The following is a 15,343-nucleotide window of genomic DNA, read 5'->3' as shown; positions in this document are numbered from 1 at the left end:
CTTCGGTTACCTACGGGTCGCTGCCCTTGAGAGCCTCCATTTCTAGCCTGCCCAGTTGACTTTCAAGAGTCGAGAGCCTGCCCCTGATGGAACGGAGAATGCCGGCATGCTTACTAATAGCGATGTAGTCCAGCGCTCTTCCCGGGTGAGAAATCCAAGATGGCGCCCGCGACTAGACCGCCGGAACAAGAAATAGGCGATCTAGTCTTTCCTGAAGGGGAACCGTCAGCCCAGCAAGCGGAAGAACAAATAGCGGGTACAGAGAATGGAGCTTCGTTCTACGCTGCTTCCGAGGACTGCGGATTTGGAGAGCAAACCAGAACCCCGTCGCAGGAGGAAGACGACGCCGAGACGACCGAGAGCCCGTCAAGAGCAGGACCGCCCAGTGGCAACGCGCAAGAGTCCTGTTGGCCTGGGGAGGGAGAGGACGGCAAGACTCCGACAGCCACGACCCAGGAGGGCCGTGGCCCTAGGCAAGTACCGTTTCTTAGTTGTTTCACTGCGGGCTGGTGGAGGACAGGGCTGTGAAAAGCTCCTTTGTTCCCTTTTCCCCTCCTCCCCACATACACCAACCCTCCCTCTAAACCCAAAGCTCATTCCTGGTTGTGGGTGACAGTCTATTAACCAGCCCAAGCCTAGGGTTGCTGACCCTATTGTCCTTTTGTTTCCCTTGAGGGTACGGGCCACTTGCAAAACCCCCGGACTTCCTGGCAGCAAGGAGAAGCCGACCAAGGACCACAAGAACCTCGTGCCCGGTGGGAAGGCCACAGAAGCAACATCCCCGTGACCCATTGACTGGACTAACACCCGAGGAGCCACCTTGCTGTTCCTTCCTAATGTTATGTTTTGTTATTTTTAATTTATTCAGCGCACAGCTACTCTGAAGTGTCCCGGCTCTATAGACCGCTGGGGAACCCGTCCTGGCTATCCCTGTGAGATGGTCCCTTTCTGGGTATCTCCAAGGTGAAACCAGGCATCCCCGGCGTCTGTGGGGGGCCGTTGTAGAGATGAGGCAAGCTTAATGCCCAGAGTTGCCGAGTGTGAGCCACACCTCTCCACCACCCCTCCCTCTCTTGGATCCCACACGACCTGTACAGCATCTCTTACCCTCAGGTCAATAAAATATTCACCACCCCTCGCTCCTGTCTCTGCGCCCTGTATATCTGGGGATTACAGTGGTGTCAGACGTGGGATTGCGTCATTTAAGACCAACATGACCCAACCCGTCACCATGGAAGCCATGATCACCCAGTTAGCTGAGGGACAGAGACACCTGCAGTCGGTCCTCGAACGCCAAAATCAGGCAGCCCAGAAAGAAAGAGAAGCCTTTCAGTCCGCCTTGAAAGAACAAGCAACCCTATTGATTGCTAACCAACAAATCCAAGACACGGCTATCCTACGACTTACGGAGACTATATCTACGGCCAGGGTCCATCCTAACATTCCCAGCTCGGTACTACAGAAGTACCAAGAAGGGGAAGACCCCGATTATTTTTTGGTAAATTTTGAGAGGGTGGCCACGACCGCCAGCTGGCCTCCCGAAGGGTGGGGTCAGTATAAAGCCCCCCTCCTGTCCGGCGAATTGCAAGCCGCCTATCAGGCCGCTAACCCTGCTGGTATAACACCCTACCCTGAGATTAAGAAAACCATTCTCGAAAGGTTGGGGTATGACACAGAATAATATAGGGCAAAATTCCGCAAGGAGAGGTGGGTGGCGGGCAACAACCCCAGAGCCCTATACTATTGTGTCAGAGACCTGGGCGAAAGATGGCTACAACCCAACTTCTTCACAATGGAAGAGCTTACAGAAAGGGTATATCTAGAACAGTACATAGAGGCCCTCCCTGCCAACACCTTGTCCTGGTTAAAACAACACCCTCATTTGAGTGTGCAAACAGCAGTAGAGTTGGCATGTGCCTACCATAGGTCCCCGGATTTTAGAGCCCAACATGTAAAAACACCTCCAACCCTTCCCCATAAAACACCCCTCAGACAGGCGGAGAGTAGAACTGCTGATGGAGGTAGAGGGATAACGAAACCACCTGCACAACCCTTCCCTTCGACCACAGGTCCTCAGTGTTTTAAGTGCTTGGAGAAGGGGCATATAGCCAGACACTGCCCAGTAAAAAGCGAGACGGTAGAACCTATGGAGGTTGGTTTGACCCGGGCAAGAGTATTGGCCGCAGGAGGAACAGAGCCCCGATATAGAAAGACCATCCGTTAAAACGGCCGGTCTATTGATGCCCTGTTGGATACCGGGTGTCATCACACTGTAATATCCCGAGATCTGGTCCCCATTAGTCACATCAGTAGTGAAGCTGTATTGTGTCCATGGGGACGTCCGTCTATACCCCCTAGCCAATGTCCTAATGGAAATAGAGGGGGAACCCCAGGTTAGACAGGTGGGCATAGTTCCAGCTCTCCCGGAAAAAGGCATACTAGGAACAGATCTTCCCCGATTTGACGAGTACTTGGCAAGCGTGTCCAAAAAGCTCCCTGAGACAGAATGGCTACAAGAAGCACCCTTTTCTGCCTCTGAATTCCCACAAAGCGAGCCCAAAATTCCTAAGTCCAGGTCGGAGAAAAGGAAGGAGCGGGTGGCTTATGTAAAATCCCAGTGCCCCCATGTCACTTGTCTTCTTTCCTCCCCAGAATAGAGCGAGTGGCCGGCCCGTAGCTTCAGGACAGCTCAACGTGATGACAGCACCCTGACCCATGCTTGGAACCAAGCCCACAAAGAAGACCTTAACAAGGTAGGACCATACTTCCTTATTAAGAAGGAGCAACTACTGGTTCCCCTTGCATTCAGGGAACAGGCTTTACACATAGCACACAGTCAGATTAGGGGTGGACACTACGGACAAGAGCACACACTGCGCTACTTACTAGAGAAGTTCTATTGGCCTGAAGTCTACAGGGAAGTCGCCAGGTTTTGTGCCCCTAGTCCCCGATGTCAGTTAGTCAACCCGTCCATAGACAAAAAAGTTCCTTTAAGGCCCTTGCCTATTATCGATGTACCCTTCAAACGGGTGGGCATGGATTTGGTTGGCTCCTTTTACCGTTGTCTCGAGGTCACCAGTACATTCTGGTTGTAGTGGATTATGCCACCCGATACCCTGAGGCGATACCCCTAACAAGCATGACCACAGCTGTGGTTGCACAAGCCATGATCTCTTTCTTTTTAAGGGTTGGCTTTCCCTCAGAGATCTTAACCAATCAGTGGACCCCCTTCATGTCCCGGTTATTATTATTATTATTATTATTATTATTATTGAATTTGTTAGGCGCACAGCTACCCTATTCAGGGTTTCCCGGTGCAAACGATGAAAGAAGTCTGTACCTTGCTGGGTATTCACCAGCTCTGAACAGCCGTTTACCACCCCCAGACGGACGGTCTGGTAGAACTTTATAACAGAACCATAAAGACCATACTCAGAAAGTACATCACAGATTCAGGGAGGGACTGGGACCGTAAGCTCCCACTGGTAATGTTTACCATACGCTCTCATGAACAGACATCAACCGGGTTCAGTCCCTTCCATGTAGTCTTCGGACGTAGACCTCACACCCTTCTAGAAATGACAGTGGAGCAGTGGACTGAGGAGGAGGAGGAAGGGAGACCTTTGTTAACGTACTCAACCACCCTAAAGAAACACCTCATGTCTCAATGGGAGGAGGTCCACCAAAATCTGGAGAAGGCCCAACACTAACAAATGAATCAGTATGACAGGGGCACTCAAGTCCGACAACTAACAGTCGGAGATAAGGTCCTCATGCTGATGCCCACCTAGGAATAGAAACTGTTAGCGACCTGGCAAGGCCCCATACCATCCTTAGTCAGGTAACCCCGTCACCTATAGAGTAGCTATACCCAGAACTGGAGCCCAGGGACAGATCTACCACATTAACTTGCTAATAAAATGGGAGGAACCTCCCCCTCAGGTCAGAAACCCCATGGCGTCTGTAAATCACATCACCTGCACGAAGACCCTAGAGATACGCGTCCGACCCTCAAGTTCCCCACCAGTAGAATGGCCCAATATGGGAGAAACACTCAACAGTAAAAAAAACACAGTTGTATAGGCTGTTGAACAGGTTCCCAGGCGTTTGCTCCAGCACCCCAGGGAGAACCACCTTAGTGTACCACGATATAAAAACAGAAGCAGGGACAGTCATAAAGCTAAAACCCTACCGCATACCTGCCGCCAGACGACAGGCTGTAGAACAAGAAGTAGACTCAATGTTACGGGCAGATATCATAGAACCCGCTCAGAGCAATTGGTGTTCCCCGGTGGTGTTGGTGCCCAAACCGGACAGTAGTCTCCGTTTTTGCATCTACTACCGCCAACTAAATGCACACTCCAAATTCGACAGTTACCCTATGCCAAGAGTTGATGAGCTCGTGGAGAGACTCGTAGGGGCCCGTGTGATACACTATTTATCTAACAAACGGGTACTGGCAGATCCCTCTCCAACCCGCTGCCAGGGAGAAAACAGCCTTCTCCAATCCCTCAGTCCTGTACCACTTTAAGGTCATGCCCTTTGGACTGCACGGAGCACCCGCGACTTTCCAGAGATTGATGGACATCATCCTACGTGCTCATCAACAATACGCAGTGGCTTATCTGGATGATATTGGGGGGTACAGCCCTGACTGGGAGACACACTTAGAACACCTTCGGTGTATCTTCTCATCCTCCACCAGTCGAGTCTGACACTCAATCCAAAAAACACCACCCTGGGAACCAACCATATAGAATACTTAGGCTACTCCATTCAAGACGGGACACTACAACCACAACGCATCAAACTAGAAGCGATCCAGAACATACCCCAGCCAACCCCTAAAAAGGACATACTTGCCTTTCTTGGACTGGTAGGTTATTACCGACTCTTTATTTCAGACTTTTCCACCAATGGAAGTACCACCAAGAACACAGCTTTCAGGCCTTGAAGACCCTGTTGTGCCAGGCCCCTGTACTGATGTGTCCCGATTTCGGAAAACCCTTCATCCTCCAAACGGATGCCTCTGACCACGGATTAGGGGATGTCCTATCCCAACCTGACCAACAGGGTGACTTGAGACCAATATTATATCTCAGCCGTAAGTTGTTCCAACGAGAGACCCAGTACTCAACAATGGAAAAAGAATGCCTGGCAATTAAGTGGGCTATGGAGGCCCTGCAGTATTATTTGTTGGGTCGCTCTTTTTTTTTTGGTTACTGATCACGCCCCCCCCCCCCTCACCTGGCTTGCCACTCACAAGGACACGAATCCTAAGATACTACAATGGTTCCTATCCTTACAACCTTTTTCTGTTCAGACCATCCATGCCCCCGGTCGAGCTCAAGGGAATGTGGATTTTGTTTCACGGTACCCATCAGAGACATGGCCCGAACGTCCATGCTTGGAAGGTAGGCAATGTAGTCCCGCGCTCTTCACGGGTGAGAAATCGAAGATGGTGCCCGCGACCAGACCGCCGGAACAAGAAATAGGCGGTCTAGTCTCTCCTGAAGGGGAACCGTCAGCCCTGCAAGCGGAAGAACAAATAGCGGGGACAGAGAACGGAGCTTCGTTCTACGCTGCTCCTGAGGACTGCGGATTTGGAGAACAAACCAGAACCCCGTCGCAGGAGGAAGACAAGGCCGAGACGACCGAGAGCCCGTCAAGAGCAGGACCGCCCAGTGGCAACGTGCAAGAGTCCAGCCGGCCCGGGGAGGAGGAGGGCGGCAATACTCCGACAGCCATGACCCAGGAGGGCCGTGGCCCTAAGCAAGTACCGTTTCTTAGTTGTTTCACTGTGGGCTGGTGGAGGACAGGGCTGTGAAAATCTCCTTTGTTCACTTCCCTCCTTCTCCCCCTCCTCCCCACATACACTAACCCTCCCTCTAAACCCAAAGCACATTCCTGGTTGTGGGTGACGGTCTATTAACCAGCCCAAGCCTAGGGTTGCTGACCCTATTGTCCTTTTGTTTCCCTTGAGGGTACGGGCCACTTGCAAAACCCCTGGACGTCCTGGCAACAAGGTGAAGCCGTCCAAGGACCACAAGAACCTTGTGCCCGGTGGGAAGGCCACAGAAGCAACATCCCCGTGACCCATTGACTGGACTAACACCCAAGGACCCCCCTTGCTGTTCCTTCCTAATAACCTCTCAAACCCTCCCTCTCTTGGATCCCACACGACCTGTACAGTATCTCTTACCCTCAGGTCAATAAAATATTCACCACCCCTCGCTCCTGTCTCTGCACCCTGTATATCTGGGGATTACAAGCGACTTCACGAATGTAGACGTTAAATGCCTCCCAGACAGTGAAATGCTCGACCGCACCAAAATTAATGCTAAAAAACTCAGATTGCCGTGGCCAGCTCGACCTTAATCACCGAAACTATTAGTGAATACGGAGGGAACTGCTGTGTGAACGGGGCGACCCCCTGGGGGGAGGGGATTTCAACCTCCAAGATGATTTGAGAGTGATCTGAGAATGTGCGAGGCATAATTGTGAACTCATGAACACGGGGAAGGAGTGACCCCGACAGAAGCATGTAATCAATTCTAGTGTGTATGTCCTGGGGGGCAGAGTAGTGTGTGAACCTGCCTGCTTCAGAATGCCTAGCCCTCCAGATATCGATCAAGCCCAACTGCGTTGCTATGTCGGAAATGGTTTTTGATGCAGCCAAGGGGCGTTGGGCCGGCCCATAAATATTAGCTTGCATGTCCAGCCCTTTCCCATGACATCTAGAGATGGCATACCTGCCATAAGGGTCAGTCTTGAGCTCAGTAAGAGAAATCCCCGATCTAGGGTTGACCCAGGTTAACACACCTCTAGCATGGGAGGAGAATCCTGCTGCCTGGAATGTGCCTTGAAGCCTCCTCCTGTTAAGCATGCTATTATTAGGGGCAAGGTATGTCTCCTGCAGTAAGGCGACATCTTTTTCGTGGCGTTTAAGGTAGGCCAATATTTTGCAAAATTTTCTGAAGTTGTTCAACCCTCTTACGTTCCAAGTCATAAATCGAACTCTGCCCATTTGGCTACGAGTTTCGTCCACTAGCATCTATTACATCTGTAATGTTCTATCATCTGCAAATCGCAATAGTTTAACCTCTGCTGCTATTATCACATCAACTGTGTATACATAAGCTGTGATTACAAAACAAAAACTCGTCCCACCCCCTACCACGCAATGCATTCCCCAACAATGCATATGCGAGCAAACTCCCACCCCCCCCCCCCCCCATAGCAGTGCTTAACATTCCTCATGTTCGTAAAAATTGCACACAAAACCAAAATGACATCAAACCAATCAGGAGGTAACCCGCAGGGGCGGGTATTACTGGCCATTAGAACTAGGATCCAACATAACCCCACCATCTAGCATGCAAGGAAATATCACCACAGGAAGAACCCACCCATACTTGACAAATAATAGAATGGTCCAAGTGGAAAGGAAACTAAGGTGCGACCTAGCTAAACAATCCGTAGATAGTTCCTACCCACTTAGTCTGGAGGATATATGTACTCTACGTAGCATTTCTAATGAACAGGTTGACAATCCAGTTGTTTTTTGTATTATGAAACTCCAGCGATAATAGAAAGGCAAAACCTAATAGGACCGAAACATCAGCCAAGAGCTACTTATTCTACACCAGGTTTCCAGCTGAACCAGCAGCCCCATCCTCAGAAATCGGTGCTTTCTTGTGCAATCCTGCTATATTCCACTCTTAGAGGGCTTTTGAAGAGATTTAGGGTCAGAGAAGATCTTGGCAGTGCCGTTAACCACAACTCTCAGTGTAGCGGGGTATAACTTGGCGTATTCTATGTGGTGTTCCTTCAGTTTACGTTTCACTGAGACAAATTCCCCTAGCCTCTTGAACCCTCAGAGTAAAGTCAGGAAACAGCGATATAGAGGAGCCCTCATATCTCAGTTCACCTAGTTCTCTGGCTTTCTTTAGGGCAGCGTCCCTGTCCCTGTAGTTGGGTAGTTTAGTAATAATAGGACGCGGAGTGGCACAGGAGGCAGGCCTAGGACCCATCGACCGGTGCGCGCGCTCCATGACAAACAAAGACGAGAAGGTTTCGGCGCCCAACAAAGTGGTAAGGAATTCTTCCACAAAAATATTCATGAACCCAGTAGCCGTGGACTTCGGTAGGCCAGTAATGGCCAGGCTCTTTTGCATTGTCGCCAGGATTTTCTTGATATCTGCACTAGTGACCTCAGATTCTTCGCTCGAACCCGACGGCATTTCCGATGCCTCATCTCTGTGTCTGCACTTACGTAGGTCAAAGTTTAGCTTCGGTTGAGTTTTGTCAGGCTTGCCCATTGTGACGGTGGCGTCCACGTGACAAGGTATGTAGCAAATAGTGCAGGTCGCAGAGGTGCCCCCAGCTGTGAAATACCGGAAATAGTGGTGCAATCTGGAGCAACCTTAGCTCGCAAGACTGATGTTAAAGACCCAGACCTTATATCTGGACCAAGGGCACAGCGTAGTAGCACCCCTCACTAGGGGGGCAGGGGGACAGCCGCAGTCACACCCAGTGCAGACAGTCACAGTCCAGGGGGGCATACGCAATCAGGCCACTGACAAGCCTCCCCCAGTAGACAGGGAACCTGAGGCCAGCCAACCTAGTCCAAGAGCCAGGGTATAGCCATGTCCAACTATGATGTGAGGCCTGCAGGAGAAAGCAGAGTTCAAACAAGGCCCCCGCCATTCACCACATCAGCCGGAGAGCAGAACATTCAAAGAGCCGCCTCCCTATGCAGGTTAAAAGCAGGGCCGGAATGCCCACGGGTTACGGGAGGGAACCGAAAGCTGTCCGCTGAGCCGCTCGGGAGGGAGGGCTGCAATGAATCCGCTCAGGCAATCTCTACCATTAGATCGGACTCCTGGGAGGACGTGAAGCAGACGAGGATGCGCCACTCACTGCTGCAACCGGGAAGGCCCAGGAGACTCTGGTCCACACTTCTCAGGCCGAAAACCAGGCCGCACAGTATTCACACAGCCCGCAGCAGGTCACACCTCTACGCTCCGCACCTCCCAGCTCCAGCAGTCACTGCAACATCTCAGCATTCATCCACGTCCCAGACTCGCACCCGGGGCTGTTCCTCAAGTCCAAATTGGCAAGCCCCCAGGGCCCTGTAGTATGTTGCTTTAAGATTAGTCATATGATCTAGAATCGTAGAATGTATTGTATTCTGAAGTTCTCTCCTAAGGCAGTTCTTCTGTGGAGACTGTCAGCGCTGGATGTGCTTTTCCTGTATGCGGGGGGCTGTAATAAAGAACCCAGTTCATTTTACCAATTTCCTGAGTGAAGTACTTCTAAGGTTACTTCATCGTTTTGGCGACAAGGATGCTCAGCACCCTGCCAACTATAAATTAAAATTGCATCTTCTTCATACTTCAACCGGACAAGGATTCAGCTTTTCCAACAGTATTTTCAACTAATGCACCATTACGTGAAGGGGAGCAACAACGGACAACTCTATATTTACGTGAGTTTAGTTGTGTTATTTTCGATCCCCAGCGTACTACTTTAAGAAATTGTTCATAACTACTGACGCGAGCGCTATTTACATTCGATCAGACTACAGTTACTGTCCTGACGCGAGCGCTGTTTACCTTCATTTGGATTACGGTTGCTGCCACTCAATGCGCGGCGCCGTCTTGAAAGACGCTTCTACTATCTGCATTCTAGCAGCGCAACACTCTGATATCATTGCGCGTAAGCTACGAGGTCACGCTACGTGACCCTGGCGGCCATCTTAATTTCCTCCTATTCAAGTTACAGCTAGTACGAGTTGAGCACTTCGATTTCAACAGCGCTTACATGGAATTCTCCACATTCGTATGAATTATAAACTTCAGATCTACCGATTTCATTCTACAGTCCAGTAAGATTTTTTTTTTTCTCTTCTTTCTTTTACCTTATCATTTCTAAATATTTTCAACAGTACATTTAAGCAATTAAACATGGATGGGGAATCTAGTACAACCTCCACAGCAAGCAATGGTACACAAAATGCAAATGTCAGTATTACTCTAAGTAACCCAAAATAATTTTTGACTAATCCTGGAGAATCTATCATTAAATGGCAAGAATGGAAAGAGTATTTCATTAATTATATTGCTACTCTTGAAGACAATGGTAGTGTAATGTCTCCAGAAAGGAAAAAGAGAATTTTGATGCACTGTTTGGGACCTTAAGGTATCAGAGTTTATAACCAAATTCAGAAAAATGATAGAAGTGGTGATGTTGATGTTTTCAAATGCGCCATAGCTGATCTAGATGACCATTATTCACCGATTGTTTGTGCAGCAGTATCTAGACATACATTCTACAAACGTAAACAGGAGACTAATGAATTGATTCAAGATTATGTGTCTGCTTTAAAAAACCTAGCCATCAAGTGCAAATTTGGTTCTTTACATGGCGACATGATTAGAGACCAAATCGTCATGTGCACGAAAAATAAGAGTATCCAGGACAAACTTTGGATTGAAGGTGATGCTAGTCTCAAAGATATTATTACGTTAGTTAAAAAAACAGAACTATCGAAAAGATGCGCTAAAGCAGTCTCCCTTTCAAGTGAAGCAGTTACTGTTAATAAGATTACTGACACCAGGAAAGATAAAAGTCTTACTTACAAGCAACCAAGATCTTATCAAAACAACAATTGGAAACCACATCAAAACTCTAATTTAAAAAAAGAAGAAAACCTTTCTCAGTCTGGTTTTGTATGTTACAGATGTGGAAGCACATCTCATACAGCAAGATTTGAAAAATGCCCTGCCAAATCAACAAAATGTTCAGAATGTGGAATTGTTGGACATTTTTCCAAAGTTTGTAGGAGGAAGCGCTCTAAAAAATCACATGTAACCTGTGTTACGAACAACAATTCTGACTTATCAGATAACAATGAAGATGAAGATTCTTTAGAAAACACAAATGTTTCCAGTAACATTACTAGGCATGTTGTGGTTAATATTACAAGCAATGATAGCAACAAACCTTTATGTATGATTTCCTTTAGTGGTATAATTTTACTGATGTGACCCCAGAAACCTTCACTGGACAAAAAATTGAAATGCTTGGTTATAGACCTTTAATGTTTGAGTTCAAAGGTAGAAGAGCATTGTGGAAATTTTATGTAGCCAACGGTGGGCCGTCAGTTTTAGGTTGGAAAGACCAACGTTCTCTTGATATTATTTTGAATCCCAATAGCCCTGAACGAGTTTTAGTCATGTGTGAAGCAGAAAGTACTAAAAAGTGGGTTTTGGAAGAATTTCCTAAAGTTTTTGGTGGCGGTATTGGGAATCTTGACGGTTTTACACACAAAATTTTAGTCAAACCCAACGCAGTTTCCAAAATTCACAAAGTACGTCATATCCCACTAATTGTTCGAGATGAAGTAAAAACAGAACTTAAGAAATTACTAGATGCGGAAGTAATCGAACCAATCGAAGCATCTGATTGTATTTCTCCGATTGTAATTGCCAGATGTGCTAATGGGAAAATTTGCATGTGTATAGATTTGAGGTATTTAAATGACAATATAATCATTGATCAATTTCCTCTTTCAAGAATTGATGAAATGCTTTCGTTAACTAAAGGTGCAAAATGGTTCTCAACCATTGACTTATCCTGCGCATATCATCAAATTTCTTTACATCCCTTTTGTCAGGAATCCGATCAGTGTGACTAGTGGGAGAATCAGTAAGAGTTCTAGAGTCTTCGTAAAACCTTCCTGGTGCAATCTGTGGTTGAACATTTAGGAGTTTGCATGTTCCAAGATGGCCACTTTCATTCCTATAAAGCTACATAGAGACTATTGGGGAACTTATGATCTCGCGGGACTCAAGGTCTGGAGCCGCGAGACTGTGCGCTAATCTGCGCACTTCAATTTGACTGTGGAGACGAGTGTTTGGTCACGAATACTCTCTGCGAAGTGGTTCCATTCGAGAGAGTTTCCGGTTTGTCCAGTTTGGCTTGGCTGCCGCGGGGAAGCCTGATGCCTTCGAGCGCTTCCTAGCAGTTGTAATTTCACCGTTTCGCGTCACTAAGTGAGACCGACATTTTCGGTTGGTCCCATTTAACTCGACAGCCGCTTGGAAGCCTAGTATCCTTGAACGCTTCTTAGCGGTTGAGATATTTCCTGTTTCCCATCGCTGGGTGAGGCGGACATTTCTGGTGAGAGCATATGAGGAGGAGTAGAGAAACTGCTTCCTCTATTTTGTTTGAAACATTGTTTCCCTTCAGCCACAGAGAATACTGAACCATCGCAAGCCGCTCTACTGTCGTTTAGTCGGGACGCAATTGGGGTGATTGAAACAACTGAAGTCCCAATCGAGTACCAAGACTTTCAAGAAGTCTTTAGTGAGCAAGAAGCAGAAAAACTACCCACACATCGTTATTACGATTGTGCTATAGATCTGGAACCTGGTGCTGTATTGCCATGTAATAGAATATATGCGTTAACGGAAGCGGAAAATAACTATCTAAAAGAATATCTAGACCTTTACTTAGCCAATGGGTTTATTAGACCATCTCAGTCCCCGGTCTCTTCTCTGTTATTCTTCATCCCTAAGAAGGAAGGATTACCGTGCAATCAATAGGGTAACCGTTAAAAATCGTTATCCTCTACCTTTAATCTCAGTTCTTTTGGATCAGATCAAAGAGGCTCAGATTTTTACCAAACTTGATCTTCGAGGTGCCTATCACATTATACGAATGAAAGAAGGCCACGAGTGGAAAACGGCATTTAGAACAAAATATGGGCTGTTCGAATATCAGGTGATGCCATTCCGCCTGTGTAATGCCCCAGCAGCCTTTCAGCACTTCATCAACTACATCATGGGAGATTTGATTGACAAAATAGCAGTGATTTATTTAGATGACATCTTAATCTTTTCCAAAAATCCACAAGAGCACACGGAAAATGTCAAATTAGTCCTTGAAAGACTTCGCCAGCACCAGCTATTTGTAAAATTGGAGAAATGTGCCTTTAGTGTGCATTCATTGGAATTTTTGGGATTCATCTTGTCTCCTGCAGGAATCACAATGGATATGAAGAATGTTCAGTCAGTCATCGATTGGCCTTCTCCTAAGGATGTTTAGGAGGTCCAGAGATTCCTTGGTTTTGCCAATTTCTATCGGCGATTTATCTCAGGATTCTCGCAGAAGATCATTCCCATTACAAGACTCCTCAAGAAGGGGGTTAAATTCCATTGTGGAGAGGAAGCTGAACGAGCCTTTGATTTCTTGAAGAAAAGTTTCACCTCGGCCCAAATCTTGCTTCATGCAGATCCAACTGAACCCTTTTTTGTGGAAGCTGACTCCTCTGATCAAGCGATTGGAGGAGTCCTATTACAGCGACATAAATATACGGGACAGTTACACCCAGTGGCCTTTCAGTCTAGAAAGTTGAATCCAGCAGAAATCAATTATACTATTGCCAAGAAAGAATTGTTGGCTGTGAAGGATGCCTTCGAAGAATGGAGACATTACCTGCTGGGAGCCAGGCATACGATAAATGTGTTCACAGATCACAAGAATCTTCAATTTTTAAGATCAGCTAAGACTTTAACACCTCGTCAATTATGTTGGTCCCTTTATTTTGCAGATTTCGATTTTGTGATCACGTATCGCCCGGGGAGCAAGAATGGGAAAGCGGACGCCTTGTCTAGGATACAAACTGAGACCACAGAACATCCAGTGGATCCGTAACCTATCATTCCAACATCCAAGTTTGTATGTTCTTTGACCTTGGCCAATTACAAAGAAGAAGTCAGAAAATTGATGTCTGAGGTTGAAATGAAGGATTGGGCTAAAATAGAGAGTGGAAGGGAGATTGTAGATTCTTTGCCCTATCATAATGGTGTTTTGTATTTACCCACCAAAGAGATCCAAGAACGAGCATTGAGAGACTGTCACGATCAACCCTTAGCAGGACATAAAGGCACACTCAAGACCCAAGACTTGATTCAACGCTATTTTTGGTGGCCCAGTATGAATTCTCAAATTAAACGCTATGTTGAATCTTGTGAACTCTGTGCCCGTGGGAAGTCCAGTAGACAGTGTCCACAGGGACTCTTACAGCCTTTGCCCACTTCCAAGCATCCTTGGCACACTGTCACGTTGGACTCAATTGTTGACCTGCCCCTGAGTCGAGGGTTTGACACATTATTGATTGTAGTAGATACCTTTACCAAGATTAGCCATTTTGTCCCTGTGAAAGAGGTCCCATCTGCCCAAGAGTTAGCTAGACTCTTTAGTGAGAATATTGTGAAGATTCATGGAATTCCTAAGATTTTGGTCTCTGACCGTGGACCCCAGTTTGTGTCCCGCTTTTGGAAGGTGTTCATGCAGGGACTGGGAGTGGAAGTCTGGCACTCAACCAGTTACCACCCGGAAACAGATGGACAGACTGAAAGAGTAAACCAAGAATTGGAGCGATATATTTGTCTGTTTCTTCTGGATCAGGGTGGTGAATGGGCGGATTTGTTGTGGATGGCGGAATTCACACATAACGCCAAAAATGTTTCCACTGAGTACTCCCCATTCTTTTTAAATTTTGGTTTGCACCCAAATCCTTTTAGTTTCCAAGAAAATCTGGGGGTACCAGCAGTTGAGGACCTTTTAGGAAATCTATCCTCAGTCCATAAATCAGCTGAATCTAACTTGTTAAAAGCAAAAGAGAATTACAAAAAAACAGGCAGACAAACACCGAAAAAAGGCACCCACATTTCAAACAGGAGATTTAGTGTGGTTATCTTCTCGAAACCTTCATTTAAATGGCAATAAGAAATTCCAACTCCGTTTTGTAGGCCCCTACCCTGTTAAGAAAGTGTTAGGGCCTGTAACAGTTAAACTCAAACTTCCCTATAGTCTAGGGATTCATTCAGTTTTTCATGTGTCCCTCTTAAAGAAAACTGACTCTCACGTTCGATTGGGCAAGCCACCACCTCCTCTAAAGATTGAGGGACATTCAGAGTATGAGGTGAAAGGAATCTTGGACTCAAAAAGAGTTCGAAAAAAGTTATTCTATTTGGTTGATTGGAAGGGTTATGGACCAGAAGACAGATCTTGGCAGCCAGTGCAGAATGTCCAAGCCCCTTTGCTGATCAAACGATTTCATTTACAACACCCTTCCAAACCAAGACCGATGAATCGGTCATTGAGAGGGGGTACTGTCAGGAATCAGATCAGTGTGACTAGTGGGATAATCAGTAAGAGTTCTAGAGTCTTCGTAAAACCTTCCTGGTGCAATCTGTGGTTGAACATTTAGGAGTTTGCATGTTCCAAGATGGACACTTTCATTCCTATAAAGCTGCATAGAGACTATTGG

The 15,343-nt window shown here is 47.0% G+C and overlaps 1 long non-coding RNA gene across 1 annotated transcript in view; it reads left to right on the top strand.

Moving 5' to 3' along the window:
- Positions 1 to 245: 245 nt before the first annotated feature.
- Positions 246 to 15,343, top strand: part of LOC146866732 (uncharacterized) — a 31,092-nt gene continuing 15,994 nt past the window's right edge. Inside the window, exon 1 of the long non-coding RNA XR_014960555.1 lies at positions 246 to 2,753. This is a non-coding gene — a long non-coding RNA (uncharacterized LOC146866732). The remainder of the gene's footprint in view (positions 2,754 to 15,343) is intronic.

Source organism: Triturus cristatus, chromosome 1_2 (assembly GCF_964204655.1).
Source record: "Triturus cristatus chromosome 1_2, aTriCri1.1, whole genome shotgun sequence".
Classification (NCBI taxonomy): Eukaryota; Metazoa; Chordata; class Amphibia; order Caudata; family Salamandridae; genus Triturus; species Triturus cristatus.
Note: the sequence above shows the minus strand (reverse complement) of the source record. Positions and strands in the feature narration are given on the sequence as shown.